This window comes from Nomia melanderi, chromosome 2 (genome assembly GCF_051020985.1).
Source record: "Nomia melanderi isolate GNS246 chromosome 2, iyNomMela1, whole genome shotgun sequence".
Taxonomy (NCBI): Eukaryota; Metazoa; Arthropoda; class Insecta; order Hymenoptera; family Halictidae; genus Nomia; species Nomia melanderi.
This window is the reverse complement of record NC_135000.1, coordinates 14,560,257-14,583,524: the sequence shown is the minus strand read 5'-3', so window position 1 is coordinate 14,583,524 and position 23,268 is coordinate 14,560,257. Positions and strand designations below refer to the sequence as shown.

Sequence of the window (23,268 nt, the reverse complement as noted above, 5' to 3'; positions counted from 1 at the left end):
AAGGAACGAAGAATATCAACATGCCTGGTACGATACAAAGTGTACACACACCTTAGATTTATGGAATCGAAACTCTTTGATCGAGTGCAGTGCTCGCAGTTCAGTGGTAAGAGGAAATAAAAGATAATACTGGTCGCTCATTTATAACTGGACTACGGACATTTATCAAAAATTAATGAAGCGTTTGTGTTTAAGCTTGTAAACTTTATGAGTTTCACTTTTGTTTCGATTATGAGAAATGAATTTTTTATTTGAATTTTTGGAGTCTAATCTTCGAATATTGATATTTGCATAAGGATTTTTAGTCTGTTTGATATGTTACCATTTTTTTTCAATTATAAAGTGAAATTATTTAATCAATGTAAATTGCGAAAGTAATGTAAAATAATATAACCTACTAATATGAAAACGAACTTTTATATCTTTAATCAAATTACGTATGGTTTTTATAATTCTTGATGAGAATGATGAATTCTTAAAACCTTGGATCGTTTTCAAGTTTCCGATTTATTATACAAGTGATCAAATATTTCTATGATTTACATTTTATAAATTATATACTAACATTTAATTTATATATAATTTTGAATTTTGAATGATGTGTTTATATATATATTAAATTACTTTGTAATTATTTATTAATTATTATTATATAAATAAGAAATAAACACATCATTCAAAATTCAAAATTATTGTCTAACCATGAAAACAACACCAGGAAAAATTAATTAAAACTATACAAAAAATGATTATACATAACCTAAATGTAACTGAATAAGCTATAAAAAAGAGAAAGCGTTAATGGAACATTTATGACAAAAGAATTTGATGAAAATTAATTTTTTACGGCGTCCACTGATAAGTATCACCTAACGTTAGAACCATAACGCTCTGAAGACATTTTGCTCCTTGTCCATTTGATATGGTGATAGTTTATAGACGATGTTTCATAGCCGCGGGTAAGCTCGTTAAGTTCCGTAGAGCGGAAAGCGAGAGATGCTCCTCGTCGTCGAACGATATTAGGTATTACATAGACCAAAGCTCATTATCGCGTCAAAATATCGCGTGGCGGAGCAATCTGCTTTGCAGTGAACCAGCGCACACGACGGGATCGTTGATTAATCGCGTGTCAATTTGTCGGTAACGATGACCGAACTGCTTTTCCTGAATGCTTATCGAACGGTAGTTTTGCGGGAAATTTTAGACGCTTACGTAAATTTATAGATTAATCGTTTAAGCATTGAATGTATAATGATACTGATAATTCGCCTTTATCGTGTCCACATTGCACACGCACGATGAGAACAAAATATACGATTCGAAGCATTTGAACAATATATTTCTCAGTTATTGGAAAGTATATAATGAGAATAAAAGAAAGGAACATTTTTATTTTTTATTTAAAGTATCAGTATCTTCTTTGAATAGATTGATGGTAAGGAAGAAAATTGTTTATAAACGATGCTAATTATTAAATAGTAAATTCTATGGTGTACATAGAATAAGAAAAAGAAATATGAAATGTACACTATTAACCCCTTGCCTTATAATAACATGTCAGACTCGTGCTTATCTCGTCAGACATTTTGAATTTGAATTAAATATTATTCTTCTGTTATCAATTATTATATTTTAAAGCTGACGTAGGTATAAAATATACCTAGAATTTTTCTCCTTCTCAATAAATTATTAATGGCGAAGTAGTTTTATTGATTATAATTGAGAAAGAAATCGTAGAGCAAGGGGTTAAACATTGAAAGAATATTCTTGAACTATTAAAGAGCATATGACAACAACAAAGAAAAAAGATGCATAATTTGAATTCAATGTACATATTACTATTTGGTGCATATGAATTAATATTTGTTAAAGGTATAGCTTCAAACACAATAAATGATCATTCTAAATGTCACAATAAAATACATCAAACTGTATTATCATTGTCTATCATTTTATTTTACAGCACAAATCGAGAAACTTTTGAAAGATTGCAAATATTAGTATTGACTTAAAATGTCAAAACGTTCTCCAAACGTTATCGACAGTATCGATTATCTAGATCTCAGTCGAGACTACCTTTTAACAATACAACGGCCGTTCCGTTGAGAAGTGTTTCTTATTAACTGGACCGCAAATACCGAATGCTCATAAAACGATTGCTAACTTACTCGAACACAGACGTTTGGTAATAATTTAAATAATACTTCGTATATATATATATATATATATATATATATATATATATATGTGACGTGTTCTGGGTAGGTGTCACGCAGTGTAATAATATCAATAAAGTCCCTTATCCGTGAGCAATTTTAATTGATATGTCAAGGTGACAAGTGGCTAATGTGTTGCACCACTGGCTCGAAAGACATTTTACACACGATAAATTTCGATTACCTAACGTCAAGGAAAAAAGAGGGTAGCACTCAGCATACCTCATTTGCAAATTAACAGGTTCAAAATATAATATTTTCTTACCGATTATGGTGAATGATACTTGCGCATTAATTTTTATTACTCTTCCCCCTGATTTCGATAAACTTTGAAAGAATGGCCTCGAAAGTCAAAGAACAAATGTAGTTCATTGGAGATAATAAAAACTGGAAGAATATTTCTTGTAATTAATTATTCTGGATAAAAAATCGACATTCGCTTAGGGTTGGACATTATTTATACTACAGTCGCATGCTTTATTCATTTAATTTTTTCGTGAATAATTTTTATTTTTATTTGTTACATTTTTATTTATTTAAATTAATTGTTTATACATTATGTATCATTTATTAGATTTACGTCGTCCCTAAGTACGCAACACGGTAGTCAATTATTTTTAACGAATATTTCTTGCTCCAGGTGTTTAGTTTCAACCGAATTAGTCTGAAAGTTACTCGAATAACGACTTAGATAGCAATACATTAATATAGAATTTGAGAAATCTACGTGTTATTTATTTTTTTTAAATATAACTTAAATATTACTTTTCTATTATCAATCGTTAACGTTTAGAATAAACGCAGACATGGAATAAGCATCAAGCTTTTGTCACGAGCCTGACACTATATTTTACGTCAAAGACTTCATATCTGATAGTTACTTTTGTACTGCTGTCTTTATATGAACAAGACTCACCCATACATTCAATTTAACATATATATTATTCAAACAACAACAGTATTTTATACGAATAAAATTTTTTCACTAGAGAAGAAAAAATTATTTTTCATTTAATAAAGGATTAGTGGCGTATAAGTAAGTTAAATTAAAGTAAGTTTAATTAAATTAGTAATGTATAAACTTTACGTACAATATTATACAATAAAAATCTGCGTTGTTGCACACATACACATTACACTATTTTGTGTAACTAATAAAATAATATCCAGTGTAGAAAACGATAAAACAAGAATTTTATTGAAAACACAATCGTTCATAGAAAAATATTCTACAGATAATTCTAATAAATACAAGACCAAATTATTAGAGTAATTTGATACTTGCATAGTTGATTAGAAGGATTTTGTTCATCTCTTTCGTTTATTTAGTGTATTGCCACTGATACAACGTCCTCGTTAAATTATTGAATCCATTCTACCAAAAAAAAATCAAATGATATTAGCATATGCAATCGTGAAGTGAAGCGTATATGCCGTTACATAATGTAATGAGTCATTAAACGTTCATAAATTTTATGGCCATTACCTATAAACTGTAACAGGAGGCAGCGAAGAAGCACCAGAGATCACTAACTCTTCAACAGTCAGTAGATAATTGAAAAATAAGAAAATCTGAAGCTAAAACTAAAAATTATCCCGATTCCTTTGTGTAAGTAATCTTTCATGATTCCCATGATTAGTTAGCATGACTGCTAATGCATCATTAAGTTCTATATATAAATCTATTAACAAATACTCGACAAAATTATAATTAAACCATACTTTCATAACAAAATTGGTTTAGAAACTCTCACTGAATTTAAAATTCTGTCTGGGTTTTAATATAATATTTCTATATTTATAAATACTCCATGACTTGTTATTATATTTTAATATTTCCATTATTTCAATTTGTATGTCTAACATCTACATTTTCTCCAAACTTAAACAGCAAATAATTACTCAATATAATATTCTAAAGTAATATTTTTTATATTCACTCGTATTTTTACCTTGTGTCAATCAGTCATAGTACTGTAACCACCACAAAAGAATAAATACTTCACAAAGCTCGTCAACATAGTAATGTAGGAAGTTACATAGTTAAAGTCAAAATGGCAGTTAGAAACGAATAAAAGAAGCACCAACACTAGCCGTCGTTAGGGCTACCGATCAGCTGTCGGTCATTCGAAACATAAACAAGCGACAGGTGAGTGACCGAGAGAGTGAGTGAAAGAGAGTGCGAATGAAAATAAGAGTGAGAGCGAGACATTAGGGGCGATAACCGCAAAATCCGTGTATGTGAGAATGCGAGTGAGTGATTAGTATATTAGGAAGGATGCATGAGGAAAAACGTCTTTTGTCTTTTGTCTTTTGTGAGAATTGCGAGCTTGAGCGAACGAAGTAATAGAGAGAGTATAGAGAGAGTATTGCGAGTATTGCGAGTATTTAATTATAAGTTAAAATTAAACTTGAAATTTACTTTAAACCTTGCCCTTGATTCATTATAAATCCCACAGTAATAAAAAATAACAAAAACAATTTCGTACAACATTTCTTTCAGGTATGATAACATTTATTCTAAGCAGAAACCGATTCGCCGTTTTCCATGAACCTCGCGGAAACAAGACATCGAAGGGACAAGCTTTAATAACATAATGACTGAAAATTATAATTAGCTGAGTAAATAATAACCTCCCCGGGGGCCGGACGGTTTATTTTTCCGGCCGGAAATTTTTATTACTTTTTAATTAACGGAATACGCGTAATCTTCGATAATGATATTATGGGATTGGACGAAAAATTGATTAAAATATAATTGCTTCCGGTAAAACGAGTTTGCAACACGGCGCCGTGGCCGGCAGAGAGATCGATCGATCGATCGTGACTTAATCGAAACACGGCCAGGCCACCTAGCCGCGCGGTCCCTACGATACAGATCAATGGCTGATGATGACTCTAATCGTTCCATCTTAATCGATACAAATTTTCTGTGTGTCTGGTGACCGATCGTAATTTCTTTTCTCTTGATTGCGGCTCGCCTCTTCATTTTCATATTTTCAGCGGACCTGCGCACCGCGCGCGTCTGTCTCTGGAACAGGATTTCTGTTCTGCTTCCCTCGAGTAAACGGTAGAAATCTTACGTTACTAGTTTTTCACCGCGCTCAGGAATAGTTAAATGGGGAGTGATTGTACGCTGAAATTATCTAGTTAGTCAAACGAGCCAATTTATTGAAATTGACACTTACTTAATTATTTTCATGGCTCCGGCTGGATGAACATTCGAAGCGACTGATACATAGGTACGTACCTACTTAGTTTAGAAGTTTCTGCTTGGGGATGTCATCTGATAGTGTGATTCATATTTATATATAGATTTGATTCCTTGGATTTTTCGGTAATACGATCGTGTGATCTATACTTATATTTAAATTTAAATTCGACTTCTTAGATTATTCAATAATATGACCATGTGTAAATAGAACGTACATCTCACCCTCCATTTACGCAGTATTGTTTATATGAAATATAAATTTACTAGATTCGAATATATGGATACCGCATAAAATTCACTTTTGTTTTCTAAAATATGATTATTATTATTTTTTTGTTAAGCTATGTGAAATAAATAGGTGTTTCTAAAATTAGTACCAGCTTTTCCAATAATTTTGTTTCCTTTCGTATCGACAGTCTCTATTTATGCGATTTTCATTCACGTAGAACGAATCCACGTAAAAAGAATTCTTCGAGTAAATGAAGGGACGGGTATATCTAATAATTGGGACAAACTGTAACTACTCTAATACGTTCCTATTGAAATTGGGAAAAAATCATAAAAGAAATCATTATACTGTTTAACAAGTTCTACTACAGTGCAATGCCAACTTTTTCATACGTGCATTGATGCAGTTGTAAAGTATAATTGCATTTTCTTAACCCCTTGTCCTATGATTCCATTCAGAGCTGTACCAGCCAGAATAATTTTGGTATGAATAATTCACCAGAAAACAAAGAAAAATTCCCAATTCATCTATGTGCACCTTTATTTCAGAACACACTAATTAATAATAGAAAAATAGTATTTAATTTGAACCCAACATAATTGAGGGACATTTAACTTTTCTAATTTCCGTTTAAAATCTTCCTCAGACTCGATATTGCATGGCAGAGTTTAGAAAGGTGAAAACCAACACGTGCATATATACAGGGTGTATCTAATAATTAGAACAGGCTATAAACTCTGCTCCTATTGAAACTAGAAAAAAGATCATAAAGGACATCTTTGCACAATTTGACAAGCTCTATAACTCTGCAATACCATAATTGCATAAATGCATTAATTTAACATAAATTTCATAAATGTATTGATTCAGTTGCAAAGTGCAATCGCACTTTTTTAAATGAAACTCTATGTTCTTTTTGTATCAGTAGTTTCTTTGCATGATTATATATACTATAGAGGTTTAGAATTTCTCAATGACTACCCTGCTTACTCCCACAGTTATTTTATTCTTGATCCCGAAGTATACATTAAGAAGCGATAAACACACCTTCTACAACGCTCCTTATTGTTCAGTGTCAACGTAACGACTGTCGAACAGCATTTCCGGACGGAACACAACACCAGGTGTTACCATATGCATTTAATTAAAATGACACCTCCGCTTTCACCGCGGGCTGCGATAACACGAACATGGTTCACGCGAATTCATTCGTTCGTTCATTCGTTTCGTGCCTGGCTACCGAACGATCGTAAGTTTCTCATGACTCATAAGTAGAAGTTTTCGAATGGTCATTCCTTTATCGGCTTTGCGCCCAATCATAATGACATAGGAGAATTTCAAAGTATAATTTCAACGAACTGTAACATTTGTTAATAGGCGACGCGTTAAATCTGCGATTAGTCTTTTAAGTTACAAATGAAAAATTTTAGGAAAAATACATTTATTTTCACAATATACGTTAACCTGTTGGTTGTGAAATTTAGTTTGAAAAGTCTCTTGTTTTGCGTGCAGTAAACTAAAAAAATGAAGTGTGTACTTGTCAAACGCAGAACGAATGCACCTAGATATATTTTAATGAAAAACCAAAGTAAAACAAAGAAAATTACATGTTTATCTGAAAAAAATAAATAATTCATCGTTGAAAGACATAGTATCATTTCAAGCTTTAAGATGACGTGAATACTCACCAAACGCAGTTAAGTGGTTAACTGACCTACCATTTTTAACAAAAATAAATATTTTTATTTATAGTGCATTTCACTAATTTTGAAGTTAACCTCTTATCTTACAATATCGTGTCAGACTCGTCATCAAATTAGTTGAATATGAATACATTGTGATATTCGGTAGTATATGTAAAGCTTTGCAAACTATAAATTTTTAGTTCATGTTTATTATGCAATGTATCATTTTAAAGCATAGATGAAGTGTTATCATTTAGTGATCAAGCTTCTATCTTTTTCGTTCATTTATTTTCAATTTGTGTTACTAATATAATAACTATGAATAAATACCGTACATGTTTCAACTACTGTATAGTGTAATATTAAATTAAACTGCGATAAAACTTCAAAAGAATTCTCTTTTGGCGGCTGAAATAATAATAACGTGTTTCCACGAGAAAGAAGAAGGAATCAGGTAATCAACGATTCATTCTGGATCTACTAATAGAGTCAGCACTAAAACTACTTTGCAGACTCTGCTTTCGACGTAGGGCCGATTAGACAGAAAGTTAAACTGTTAACCGAATGATTCCTTAGCCTAGAGTGTTCAAATGAACAAAAATAAACGAGAATGATAACGATCTGTAGTGATTTGTTTTATAATCAACAAAATTAAAATTGAATTTTCATTGATACAGACAGTGTGCTATAATTCAATGCAAAAGTTTTTAAGTAAATAAATAAAAAAATTGGAAGTCTACTTGATGAAATAAATAAAAAATATTAACTGAAGTTTTTTCTCGTGAAGTTTACTAAGAAATTAATCGATGTTAAAATTTGGTAGATTGCACATGCATTTGTGCGTGAAGTATGTAGATGTAGTAAATAAAGAACAAATACTTTAACACAACCCTAATATTTTTTAAATTGAATATGAAGTTTTATTACGAGTCTCACTGGATGTTTCAAGACAAGAGATTAACACTACGTTTCAAATTGACAAATTATATGGTAAATATTTATGTCGATCTTAATTGATGCAATTACATGAATATGTATCCTAATTGTCTGTTTTTAAACCTCTAATTTTTAAAAGCTAAATGAAAGAACATCAATTCTCATAGGAACAATGGAATAAGCTCTATAATAAACGCCCAGAAATTGAGTTTTAAAGTGAATACTTTTTTCCTTAAAAATGTTCTCATGATTGAAAACAACAGAGATATTTTAATAAAAGAAAGAATGGATACTCAATAAAATTCTTTTAACATCTCTTCTTCTTTTATAGTATTTCTTAAAATATTACTAATGCTCCTAGCAAGACCTTGGACTTAAAACAATAAGCAATAAACGTTGAGGAATATTTTCTCAACTTTCTTCCTTGTTTCACCACTTTTTGTAATTTTATAAATTTTCTTAACTGATCCTGAACATAAGAATGTAAGAGATGGACATTTAATAAAATTTTCTCGTCTTCCTCTTTTCAATACACTATTCTGTTTAATTTTATAGGTAGTTTTAACAAAACCAACTTTTTGGAAATTTTCTTCTTTGTCAGTTTAAAATATTATTTCTGTTTATGACAGTGCTAGTATCGACTGCCTCGTAACGTCATTATCAGCGGTCATACTTCTTAGTAGTCAATGCTTAACGTCTCGATACTCCTCGGTCTACGGTATGTGTATCATTATCATGTTACAGTTTGATTTACTATGCATCTTGCGCGGATTCCAACATACCGGCACGGAAGAACGCGAGACCACCTGCGCATTTCTGCTATTCCGCTACATAATGCGGGGATAAATGAGAAACGAGTATCACACACGTGCAAAGTACCTGAACAACGGATTTACTCGTAGTAATAAAGATACACCGCAACGTGTATCGTGTGTTCGCTATACTCGTAGAACATTTAGTATATTACAGGGTGTTTTATTATAATCTGTAAATGCTAACGATAATTTAATCTACTTGCTATTTAAAAAATATCTAAAATGCAATTTTATTTATTTTGACGATTTTCGACGTTGATAGGTTAACATATGTTTATAGAAAATCTTTTATTTTTATAGTGTATCAAATAATACTTCTGATAAAAATGTTTGATAAAAAAAAGTATAAAATGTATAGAAACTATAATAGTTGAGACAGAAATTTCTGCTATGTGATTATGATAGAAATTATTTATACATTGAGAGTGAACGATTTTTGAGCAATATTGAATAAAGCAGAATAAGCGTACATAATATAGTTATATCAAGGAATTCATTAAAAATTGTATTAATTGAACGAATGACGATTATCATTTTATAAAACTTTCGTTATCTGTATTCAACGTATTGAATGCCATTTATGAGGTTAATATAAACGTTATTGAAAACTGTAAATGTACATTCACATTTATACGATTACAATAAAATATTCCTTAATTTCTATGAATGTTTCAATTAACACTAAACGTACTAACAATTTTTATATACTTATTTCTACTGTAACTAGTCGAATAAATGGTTACAATATAAGGATAAACAAATTAAAAAATAAATTTTTCATAGTGGTAATAGAAACAAAGGAAACATAAAAATTGGAAAAATAATTAATCGGACAATATATAAATTGATATAAAGTTAAATGAATGAAAGAAAACGTAAAATTTTTAATAAAATTTTGAAACCAGTCATTTGACGGCACGTTTAATATTAAAGAAATTCTTATTAGAACAATGACAGTTGAACAACTAATTTACAATATGATAGTACACAGAATCGTGACACTGATTTGAAATGAAGGTTAGTCTAGACAACGGAAGTGAGATAATTGCCAAGGAATTGCATAATTCTTCCTCTCCAGGCTGTCTATCGTTATCGGGTAATGAGCTGTCGGCAAAGATAAATTCGCAGAACACACAAACAGTTGCTTTCATATCTTCGAATGCGGTGCGTGTTATTAAAACACTTGTGCATCCGCAGCCTATTGCAAAAATATTCTCCTCTTATACCTTTCATTCTGAATAAATACGCTTCTCAGACGATAATTAGAATTACCTTTTATTAAAAAATATAGTACTTGAAGATCTACAATTGCAGTGGACAGTTGAAATATTAAACGAATGCAATTGGGTCATCCCACGTCATCTTCGTAGACATCGACTCGATGCATTTTGTATTCAAATTAATATTGTTCTATAATATAGAAAGACAAAATTAAAAATAGAGACAATGTATTTCAAAATTTAATTAATTGTTTTTCTGATTGTTGCAGATTATAATTTATGTTGTAACACTTTGTTTCATTGTTATCTCTGTAGGTATTTACCAATATCATTTCATCTTAATTCATCATATATTTGAACCGTTTATTTTGATAGTAGCTTAAATCCATTTAAAAAAGATTAAAAAACTATTAAAAATAAAAAGATTACATAGATTTGTAATTATTATAACAATTAACTTAATGTTTTTGAAAAATGAACTTAAGTCACTTTCAAATTAAACGACTCATTTAGTACTATAATAAACACATTATTACTAAAGCACTATTATATAATATATTAATATCTTGTTTCACTACCAAAAATAAATAAAATAATATAAAATAATATAAAAAAATTGTATGGGGCGTATACGACCCACACTTTTACAATTTAATAAAATTGAATAAACGCAATATACATATTATTAAGATGTCTATATTTGATTCTACAATAAATACTTAAGAAGTTCTTCGTTTTGCAATGAAAATTCCAAGCGGCCTGAACGGAAAGTTAAGCGTGGGTCGTACACGCCCAACGCGGCACGGAATGTGTTAATAAATAATTTTATTATAACATTTTAAATAATTCTAAGCTAATAAAGCTTCTCATGAAAAAGATGAAAAATAATACTCTATAAACAATTCATAAACCATAATTCTCAAACATTCGATACACATACATTTATTTCCCATTGATCAAACGTTTTCCTCGAGTCGAGCTACCTTCGTTCTCGCCCTTATTGCACCAATTATCCCATTTCACTTTTGTCATATTTCCAACTAAAAACAGCCACTGTCAACCGCTGGCAACGAGACACTGTTATACCGGTTTACATGAAATCTAACCGTCGACGCGAACGTGTTAAGATAAACTAATTAATATTCCGCTTGCTCCTTGTCAACAGTTTCAACTTCTTATTCTCGAATTACTCGGTTTATCGACATAGTTTATCGCATTCCGATTAGAATCCCGCGGTGTACGTCACCGCGGTGACACGCGTGGGCGAAACAGAAACCCCTCGGTCGCTAGGAATTGCGATTTTTCGATTCGGCCCGGATCCCACACGTCGGTGCGATCGAAAGTAGTTTGACATTTTTTGGGTCGGAACGAAAGGTTCGCGCAGCTTTTAACGACGTGCGCGCGATAGTCTACGGCGTTGCACGTGGGTGTCGCATGGGCGTGCAAAAGGAAATCTTCCTCTGCAACGGATCTTCAATTCCCGACGCTCCCCACGGGAGTATTGACAATCGAGCTCCTTCCTGGCTACGTGCAAGGGAGCTGTGCGCTACGATAGGAGCCGGTTTCCAGTAATACAGTAATGCTCGCTTAAATTCTACAATTTCGGGTCTCGACTTATGTAATTAACGAAATTAAAAGTTCGTTTCCCCCAAATCGATAAAACTAGACTGATTTATGTGGTGTTTGGATTCATTTTAATAAGAATCTCGACATTTGATCGGTACTACGATTAAGAAGGTGTGAAGGTTAAAATTATTGCAATTGAAATTTTCTCTGTTGCATGTTTATATTTGACGACAGTCGATGCTCAACGCTGCCTCGTTCCTGCTCATTATATTCGTTTTCTGTCCCTGTCTGCTGGGATCACATTACACTGAAATCGAGACAATAAGCAGTGGGAGAAGAGAAGGGATGGTGCACTAGAATTTAAGCGAGCATCACTGTATAGCTTACATTTCATTAAAATCCGTACGGTTAAATTTCCAAGACTCATCATCACTCTTCTCATACTAGTCAGTCTCTCGAGCTTGACGAAGTCTTATCTCAACAGGCAAGAATAGAGAATGAATTCAATGAAGAGAAAGAAATAGACACATCAATAGGATGCCGCGACCGTGAAAAGTAAACGTTCAATGAAAAAAATTTCATTTTTCGTAATTTTAGTCCTATTTTTATAATCGTGGCACCAGTAAATAGTTCAGACTCTTCCGATCAAAATAAACCCAAACAAGACGCAAATCTGACTAATTTTATCGGTTTAATAGGAAGAACAAAATTAAATATAGGAATGCTTCAAATCGATAAGACTGTTCCAATTTGTGTCGTGTTTGGACTCATTTTAATGAGGAGAATATTAGCAATCCATTCGTGTTATATTTACGAAGGTAAGCTAAAAATTACTGACAATGAAATTTCCTCTCTTGTATGATTATTTGTGTTCAGTTGTGGTACAGCTTTGAAGTATCGGGCCCTGACCGTCACTGTTCGACGTAATGTGTCCATTTCGCTTGCACTCCTTATATCTATTTTCTCACTTGGTCGAGTCATGCTCCAGTCAGTTCGCAGAAGACAAACTGTGTCCTACTCGCGAGAATTTCACTACTGGTTCCTCAGTTTTGTATAGGTACTACTGTACACTGTAACTATTATTTTAACCCTTTGCGGATGAAGATTCTTTGAAATATACAAACCCTTCTGCAGATAAAGCTGAATTATATATCAAATGTTTAATTAATATAAAAAAAGGAAACTACGTGATGATCTCTTGCTGTTCGAGTAACTAAATCATTTGTCTGCGATTTAGTCTTCCAAATACAAAAATTTCATCTCGCCGAAATATCGACATTCGTCCGCAAAGGGTTAACCCTTAGCACTCGACAATATTTTTTACTGCAAATATTCATTATTTTCCGATGAAATATTAATATAGACTTCTTTAACGGGAAGTTCTTCATCTGAAACAACAGATCATTACAAGATTAATATTTTAAAATAAATTTTCTAATTTTTCTCCCTACTTCAATGTTAGAAATTTGCGGCAAGTACCTTAAGATTTTTTTCAATTCAAAGTAAATAGTGTTCTAATTTACCGTGTAAAAAGGTGACTCGCATAAAAATGTTCCGCGTAAGTTGAAGGTCAGGTGTAAATAACTATTATCCAGTATATTGATTTCGGTTCCGATTATTCAGAACTGATGTTATATCAGTTCTGTAATTTTATTGTTCAGTTTTACATTTCAGTCCTGTATTTCGGCTCTACATTTCTTTTAGGGCCGTGGCATTTAAACGGTTAAAAATACGATCATACTCTCACCAACTTTGTGTCAACACACAATTATCAACATAAGAATCGAAAGGTTATGGTCGAATAGAAAAAATTTTGACAGTGCTTGGATCCAATTTGACGGAACACACCTTCCGTTTTGCACGCGTTAATCAAAGAACACGTAGTAATGCATTCAGGCCGTCGCGTCGGTGAACCTCTGGCTTCCATAGATCACGTTAATGCTGTCGCTACAGTGGCTCGTAGATCATGTCGATCCTCCTACGCAGCGATTGACTCGATAAGAAACCTTTGCACGGGTAGTAGACGTTCGATACACGGTTGCCTTCTGCGGTCACGGAAACTTCGAATGCAAAACGTTGCAAATCTTAATCAGATTTTTTTCGATCAATCCTTGTGACATGTACTGCAAAACAAATTTGAAAGACAAGAAATATAGTTGAAATTCTGGTACCCTCAACATGCACCACTATGTAAGACTTACAGTGTAAGTGAAAGCTTTAGTACTTGATTGAGTGGCTGTACGCCTAATTGTTCAACACACCTACATTAGGGAACGTAACGAACCCTTATGCACAGATTTTGATCGAATTTATAGGAAACAGAATTTTCGATGTTTAGCACCCTTTTTTAATTAGCTGACGTGCTTATTGAAGAAGTGATAAAATATGTATGATAAATATATGTGCAAATACGAATCTATATGAACATCAGTTTATATTTTATATTAACAATTAATATATTTAAAAAAATAACTTCTTAATGTATTACTGAAGTAAATAATTTTCTTTCGTAATTTATTATGGGATTGTATCCTCTGTTTATGTACATATGCATCAGTTGGTATTTGGTATTACTATAAAGAAACAACTTTTCAATATATTATTCAAGTGAATCATTTTCTCTGGTAATTTTTTATGGTATTGTATTTTCTATATAAAACATTACAATTGTTGTATTTTTACAGCTTCTAGTTTCTAAAGTATTCAAAAAGACATGACCAAAAGGAAGGAAATAGATATCACACTTTTCTACAAATAAATAAATTTTACCAAAATTAGCGTATAAGGTATATTCTCTTGTTAGATAATTTTTTAATTATCAATTTATCTTTTGTAGTATAGTTATCTGTTTTGGGGTATACATTCCAGAAAAATGTCCTGTTCTCAAATAATTCTAAATCGTTCAAATTAATAACAATTACTATTACTACAATATTATTATTAATATTATAATATAATGTTGCTACAAGAAGATTTTGTACTTCTTATAAAAATTTGCATCGCTTGTTTTTTAAAACCGTTATAAAGTAGAAATTGTTTGTAATTTTATTTTCGAATATTATTTTATTTTCAAATATTAATCTATTCCAATAAAACATTATTCAGAAAATCTAACTTTCAAGTTCTACTTTTATCAATATAGGTATAGAATTTTTGCTATATTAAAACAGTACATTCAATATGTAATATACATAGCATAGTAACACTTAATCAGTCTTACTTTGAAAACAAAGTTTATTTACTTTAATCATGAATTAATATTCGTAACGTAATTGTATTAATTAAATATATATAAATTTAAGCTACAAAATATATGTTCATATAATTTTTTTACGGCAAACAATCCAACTTACAAACAACCACATATTTACTAGAGTTTACTTCAATTAAATAATAATACTAAATTAAATATATTTAAATTCAAATTAGAGAATCGATGTTCACATTATTTTCTTACGCTAAATAATCCAAATTAGAAACAACCACAATTTTCTTTAGTATAAACCGCTCCTACTTATATGTGCCGACAAAGAGTATCTTTGAAACTTCACGACCTCAGTGCCTTTCTTAGAAAGAAAAATAAATCGGTATTGATTCAAGTCTCGAAGCATAGAAGATACATTTGTTTTTTTTTTTTAATCGATGACAGCACCGTTTGAACGCGATCTCTGTTTCAGAATAAGATTTGCTTATTTTGCCAGCAGTTCGTTTTATCAGCGGATCTGTTTGCGCTCCGCACGAGTTACACCCTTTCAGTTCAGTTTAAGTCCTTGAAAACGAATCGCCCGGAGATGATTACTAAAAACAAATTTTTAACTCTTGAGGGCGTTCTGGTGTCTGGCGTCTGACTGGAAATAGAAGGTTTCACTGTCCAACAAATATGCCCGCCCGCGAAGGAACACGGACGGATTGGAATTACGTATAAATTAACTGGCTGTTCTACTTGGTACGGTTTAAAATGCGAATCGTTCTCTTGGCGATAAAATCATACCAGAATATTGATTAAATAAATTTCAGTTGGAAATTAAAAGAAAGGTATGGCCAGTTGTGAACGTAGAACTCAAGTAAAATTAGTATTTAAAAATGGAACGTGATATTGAAGTTATGGAAACGTTAATGTTACACTAATATTCTCAATTCTTGAGGTATAGAAGTAAACAATTTTTTTAGATAGGTTTGATTAATGTGATAATAAATAACAAATAACTGGATTTATAGTATTTGTTTAATATTACAAATACATTTTGATGCAGTCTTAAAATATTTTACATGCAGTTTTAAAATATTAATAATACATTTAATACACTTAGATTAACTAAATATTGTATAAAATTATTACACTTGTGACAATATGAATTTTCTACAAAGAAAATATTTACGTCTTTACTCTCTCAAATATTCTGTGTTAAAATAATGACTAAAAATTAGCTAGGATTTTAATTGATAAACTGTTTTGTTTTTAATGATCAACACTTTTTCCAGTATTTTAAAATGACACACTTTTTCTAGAAAGGAGAAAATAAATATTAAACTTTTTTTTATTTTATATCAGAACTGTTTAACAACGTATTTAAAACGAAAAAGAATATTTTTGATCCTTTGCCAACACATTTTTCAAGTACATATTACAAGAGCTTCTGTTAACTCCGAGTCTGGTGTCTGACTCTAAATAGAAGCTTCCACTGTTTGACTATCAAATGTGTGCAAACACGGATCATGATGAATGTTATCAATCTAAGGAACACAATCAATGCATGGTATCAAGTGATTTACGATGTTCTGAGATATTTTGATTTTCTAATACAAACATTACGAAATAAAATCAAATATAAAAATTAAAGTCAAATATAAATCATTAGTAGTGTCCTTTTCATGAGTTATTTACGTATTACCGAAATAGTAACCTTAATTATAGATTACAAATTCGATGTTTATATTCAGCATGTAATTCTTTAAGAAACACTTAACCAATGAATTTAACCAAAATTAATTAATATTTTACACAATTTGTAATTTATTAAAGTAATACGTAAAATAAAATTTTCTTTTTTTCACTCATTCTGACATTTAATTAAATGTAATAATAAATACTTGAAAATTTCTTAAAATTGATTTTACTTATTAATAAAAATAAATAACAAATTTATTTATTATTTTCTTTAACATCTGTTGTATCATTTATTAAAGAACGTTTAATTATTGTTTCATTTTAATACAATCGATGCAACACTTACCACAACAAAAGCCAATAAAATGCTCAGAATAAAATTGTCTCTGTTTTCAAATGTATACAACAAAAAAACAAGAAGCAATTGCTTGTGTACACTTCCTAACTGTAACGAACACCTTTTTTGACACCTTAACAGATAATTAATAACCGTAATAAATTGCATCTGTGCGCTCAGGTTCATTCGGAGAGACAGAAACGTGAACGGAGTTCGAAAACGGGACACAATGTTTCATCTTTTTCATTAGTCCGTTCGCGCCGGGTTGCTGGGTAATGATCGTTAACAGATGATAATAATGATTGATGACGAGTACGCGCGCCGGTTTCGCATTCAATTCAATCCTACACGGTCAAAAATTCTTGATACGAATAAGACGTGTTATTTCTGATGAGACGTAACATAAAATTAAATGATGGGATCACAGAACTATAATTTGCAAAAAAATCATCCAATAAACTAAATGAATACAATCTTCGATGACAAGCATCATTAGGTATTTTTTAAACGAACGTATTTCATATAAATGTACAAATTCTTCATATGATTTTGTAAGAAAATGTTGATGGATGACTGGTGCAATAAACTATGTAAATGAATACAATCTTCGATGACAGCAATCATTATATATTTTTTAAACGAACTTATTTCCTAGAAATGCACAAATTCTTTATATTATTTTGTAAGATAATGTTGATGGATGACTTGTGCAATAAACTAAATGAATGCAATATTCGATAACAGTCATCATTAGATATTTTTTTAAATTACTGTATTTTTTACAAATGTACGTATTATTTTGTAATAAAATGTTGATCAGTAACTCGTTTGATAAACTAAATAAAACCAATCTTCGATGACAGTCACCATTACATATTTTTGAAACGAACGTATTTCCTAAAAATGTACAAATTCCCCATATTATTTTGTAAAAAAATGTTGCTCGATAACGAGTTATACTTGAATATACTCGAGTTTGCTTATGCATTAGCTTAACCAATTATTGAAGTACAAATTGTGGAAATTGTGGTCATAATGTTGATTACCGTTTTGGACAGTGTGTTTCGATTTAAATCGACACTATAATTAGGACGATTAAAATGATTTTAAAAAGCTAGATATTTAACAGGTATATTGTAATAACGAACTACAAGTAGATAAGTTGTTCAAGCAGTTACTCGCACAGTTATAATGGTGCTTATAAATTATTTTTGAAAAAACCAAGGTGACCTTAAGTTTTTTTTAATAGAATGCTGTATATTCTGTTATATGATGCGAATTATATAAATAAACAAGGATGAAGCGAACATATTAAAATAATAATATCCATATATTTTTTTTTGCGTGTTAAACTTAATATCAAACTGAGATTAAACGTTTATCCTTTCACTCCGGATATTACGACAACGTTACTTAATTTAAGTGTAATTTGATGTGCCATTTTATTAATTTATTTGAGAACATTTAAGAAACACTAAAACTGTAAGTTATACATGTGGTATGATTATAATATAACGGATAATTGTAACACAAATTAATAAAATATGTAAATATTCAAATAAAATTGAATGTGGAGATTGTATCGACTTAGGCCCGCAAAAAGTTAATGTACAAAATAATTGAACAAATATCTAATCCAAATAATTAAAGATTTTATTTTAAGACCTTACTTAAATAGTTCATTATACATTTATTATTTATTATTATATATATTATATTTATTATATATAAATTGTTTATAATGAATAGATAACAGCTGTGCAAAACACAAAACATTGCATTCAAGAAGTAAAACAAGTCGAATGCATACAGTTCTGCGTTTACACATATTAAAATTTTGGGTGATTATGATAAATCAAACCAATTTGTGTAAAAAAGTGCCTTTTTTTAAATACGTGTTAAATAAAACAAAAATCGTGTAAGAAGAGGAAAATAATTCATGTTAAATCAAAATCGTATAAAAAGAAACTTATTTTTTTCCAATACATCTTTAATCAACCAAAAATCGTTCAAAAAAGAAGAAAAACAATTCGTGTTAAACAAAACTTGATATAAAAACAAAATTGGATGTATTCGAAACTGTCGTCCCCATTTCAGGACTAATAGCAGACTTTATACATTCACGTTTCAGCGAACGAACTGTTAACCGCATTTCTTGCCGCACTGATTTGTGCGGCAACCCTGAGAAAGCCTCGAGAAGAAACGGCTCGCGTCGGTAAAAGCGATTGATTAGTGGGTGGGTAGTAAAGATGGAAAGGAGTACGCGTTAAAATTACCATCGAATTATCTTCCAGTTAACTACGAGCACGGTTTACGAGCCTGTTGTACTCCCAAAGAGGCCGATACTCTTTATCGTTCGAGCTTCTCGCGTTTCAGACTATTGTGCACGCCTACGGTCCGGCTTTCGTTTACGTAATGTCGCGGCTACTACTCCATGTACCTCGACACCCTGCAATAATTCGAAATGTCAATAACGGAAAACATTATTCCTCCGATACACGTTATCGATATTCATCGGAGATTGACGGAGCGTTTTATTATTCCTTAAAGATCATCTTTCTTTCAGTCCTTCAGATATAAAGTTAAAGACATCGATTCCTATTTTGTCCGGTTAAACAGTGCTCCAATTTTCTTTCTCTTTCTTTCTGTTTTCGCTAAGAAAAATTTACCCTCTAATTTTTTTACTTTTATATTGTAATCTATTCTTCGATTGGTTACAGTAAGAATGGGAACATACAAAGTGTTGGTGCAGTTAGTGTTAACACTAAAACTACTTACCGTCCTATTTCTCGTTATTTGCATTTTTGAATTAACAAAATTGGAATATTTCAAACACGAACGGTGTTAGGAATTCACAAGTGAGCTAAGTTTACGATAAATACGTGGCATGCCTTCTATGTCTGAGATCAAGGGTTTTAGTATACATTTTGTGGTTCTCCGTTATTTATATTTACTGTCTGGATAGCTTCAAGCTCTAATTTATTAACGATAAGTTTGGATTTCTTGGTCCACCCCAATGGTAATTGACGTATCACAAAACCGATCGGACTCGAGTCACAGCTGTAAGAAGACCAGCGCTGTCTTTGGTTTTTCCAGAAACCATTACACGCGCATACCGCTTCGGCACGGCATTCCACTTTCTTGAAAGCCACGGAGCCAGCTGATAGCAAATCGAAAATCTACGTAAATAATATCGATACGTCTACATAAATCTAACTAAACTCAAATCTACAATTATACTAAACTTAAAAAATGTCAAAAGAAAAGAAGCGATGAAATTAAATATGAATAATTTCGAAATGAGGACTATTTGCAGGTTAAGAATCCCGAAGGACAAGTTAGTGAATGCATTAACATTTTGATAACCTATGTCACGTAGTGATTTCATTGGTGAAAAGTTAATATATTGTTATATAGTTTAAGTGAAAAATATAATGTTGCTCCCAATAGATATATTATTATAATATCATAAATATGTTATAATTATTTTATGAACCATTGTATGGAGAACACCAGTAGCATACTAAAAGATTTATGGACTTATGGAATGGGTTAGTGGTTTGTGAAAGTATCAGATGAGTTAAATGCAAAGCGTAAGTGCTGAAATCACGAATCAGGTTAGTCAAAAGGTGCTGTTGCGTTTTTTGAGGATGTTTGACGAGTGTATACAGTGTATTAAATTAAGATTTATTAAACTCTATATTGCTCAGTTTGTTGAACCTTTTACTTTCACCTTTTAAAGTAAATGTATCAATAATTAACTAATAAGGATTATATAAATATTTCATATTAAATTAATGTTAAATATTAAATATTTAATGCATAAACGATATTTAATACTTAATATTTATATACAAGCATATTTACACTCGTACTTATATTATATACCTATATTTATAATATATTTAATTATATTATAATTGTATATAACATTATATCTATAAAATAATTATTGATACATATTTTATTTTTATTTAACTAAGTTTAAATTTTTCAAACAGAAACAGTGTCTGCGCAATATTCCCTAGCTCTATACTACCAATTTTGGCGTCAAAATACAATATAAAACGAAAATGATTTTGTTAAGAAATGGGTAAAAATCAAATATATACCATTATGGAATGTATTACATTAAGCAGCAATTCAATTCGTGACACAAGATGCCCTGTGCACTTGAAGTTGTTTGCACCGGTGCATCCGCAGCCGGTTTAGCCAAGATTTCATCAACGTGGCATTGATTACGTACACTCCGAATGGTTTTGACGCGGTGAGGGCCTGCATTTACGTACGAACCTACAACAGAATAGTTAGCTTGTTTTATAAATAACGTCTTTTCTTATTCTATTTCAAGCAAACAAAGTAATGCAAACTCATTTTTTAATCAAAGCGGCCAAAAATAAAATATAGTACGTTCATGAAAAGGAATAATTCAGATATCGAATATTAACCCCCTTATAATTTTGCATAAATCTTGTGTAAATAATATTAAACTCAATTTAACAAGTATCAAAATTATTTACCTTTTCAATCGAAATGCAGTACTATTCCTACATTATCATTATTTAATCAATATTCTCTTGCAATAATCTTTGTTTAGAATTATTTTCCAGTATTTAATTATTAAAGATATAACAATTCTAGTGAGTACAAACACGAAAGATATCGTGAAGCAAAGGTTAAAAAGTTCTTGCTAATAAGTGAACTTGTTAATTTATTTTAATTCAAGTGAGATTCGAATGCAGTTTGATATTTTTACGTAAATGAGAACTATGACAAGTATATTCATTATTAAACAAAAAAGTACCATGTTTTCATGTCGAGTATACTCTTCATCAAATAAAAAATTACCATATTTTCATGACGTGTATATTCATCATTAAACAAAAGGTTTCCATCTTTTAATATCGAGGATACTCGACATTAAGCAAAGAATTTCCATCTTTCCATGACAAGCATACGCGACATAAACATCAAAAGGGTTAATTGTCACATAACTAACATTGGAGATGTTCGTTACGCAAGCACTTACACATCATCGTCATTGATTAGTTTCTACTTTGATGTCTCAACATTGTGACATAAGACGAGGTTTACGCTCTTTGCCGTACACATTCTCGCGATTTCCCCGGAGTCGTAAAATCTCGACACCGTGAGATGATCATTAATTAAGATCGTCCACTGAAATACCTTCGACGATTTACCGCAACTTTTGCCCATATCGACACAGTCGTCAAGTAGTGCCGTCGGCGGCGGTTCAAACCTTCGTTCTTTTCCCGATTGGATATGTACAAATGCGAATACACGTGATATTTCATCAGTTAATACGTTAATGGTATTTCTAGTATCGTTATCAACGTATTTTCTTGAATATCATTGAAATATTACATATTTATTATGTACAAGAAAATGAAGATGATTTATTGTGTATGAAACAGTGCATATCAAATATTGCGTAATGTGAACTGTATACAATGTATATTATGTAATGAAAACTGTAGTAGATATAGCAAAAATCATTAAAGTAAAAGTTTAATTTATTTTATTTAATCTAAATAGTATAAAAATCTTCATAAAATATTCTTTACTTCGACAGTAAAACTTGTTCAATATACAACATTTCTGAATACAACTTAATTCTTTTCAAGTCGTCCAGTTTTTAAATCAGAAGTTCTTAGGAATTCGGTAATAATTTATAGACCCTAACACTTCCATGGTCTGTTGATAGAAATGAACGAAATAACGCTAAAATTGATTTAAAATCAGTAATTACCGGTATTAGCTTCCGAACTAATAACCCAGAGATGGTTGGAAAGTTAATATATATAATCTTTGCAAAAATGGTAACAATAATTAATTATATAATAGACAACAATTACAATAATTAATGATAATTATTACAATTTTTCTCGATTTCTTTATATATTCATTACAGTATTCAAGTGAAGCTATTTATTTTTCAAATCATTTTAGATATCAAACACTTTTAAGGTATCAACAATTGTCAAATAAGAAACTCGAGACCCGCCATTTTGACGGGTAGTAACACGGTTAATACCTTACGTCGTCGCCATCTTATCTTTCATTCGTGCTAACTTAAAGCCAGCTCCCCTTAACCAACCTTTGATTTCTGACCCATCGATTCCGAAGCAATTACACCGGCTG

General features: G+C 31.0%; 2 protein-coding genes and 1 long non-coding RNA gene across 3 annotated transcripts in view; 2 read left to right on the top strand and 1 right to left on the bottom strand.

Annotated features, from left to right (window-relative positions):
• The window catches only part of LOC143174219 (uncharacterized), a 38,305-nt gene extending 26,823 nt beyond the window's left edge, over positions 1–11,482 (bottom strand). Inside the window, exons 1-2 of the long non-coding RNA XR_012997997.1 lie at positions 11,256–11,482; positions 10,368–10,505 (exon numbers count right to left, since the gene is read on the bottom strand). This is a non-coding gene — a long non-coding RNA (uncharacterized LOC143174219). The remainder of the gene's footprint in view (positions 1–10,367; positions 10,506–11,255) is intronic.
• wb (wing blister) overlaps positions 1–23,268 on the top strand; it is a 199,751-nt gene that overhangs the window by 146,016 nt on the left and 30,467 nt on the right. The window lies entirely within an intron of this gene.
• Positions 1–23,268, top strand: part of LOC143174218 (uncharacterized) — a 69,853-nt gene that overhangs the window by 39,226 nt on the left and 7,359 nt on the right. The window lies entirely within an intron of this gene.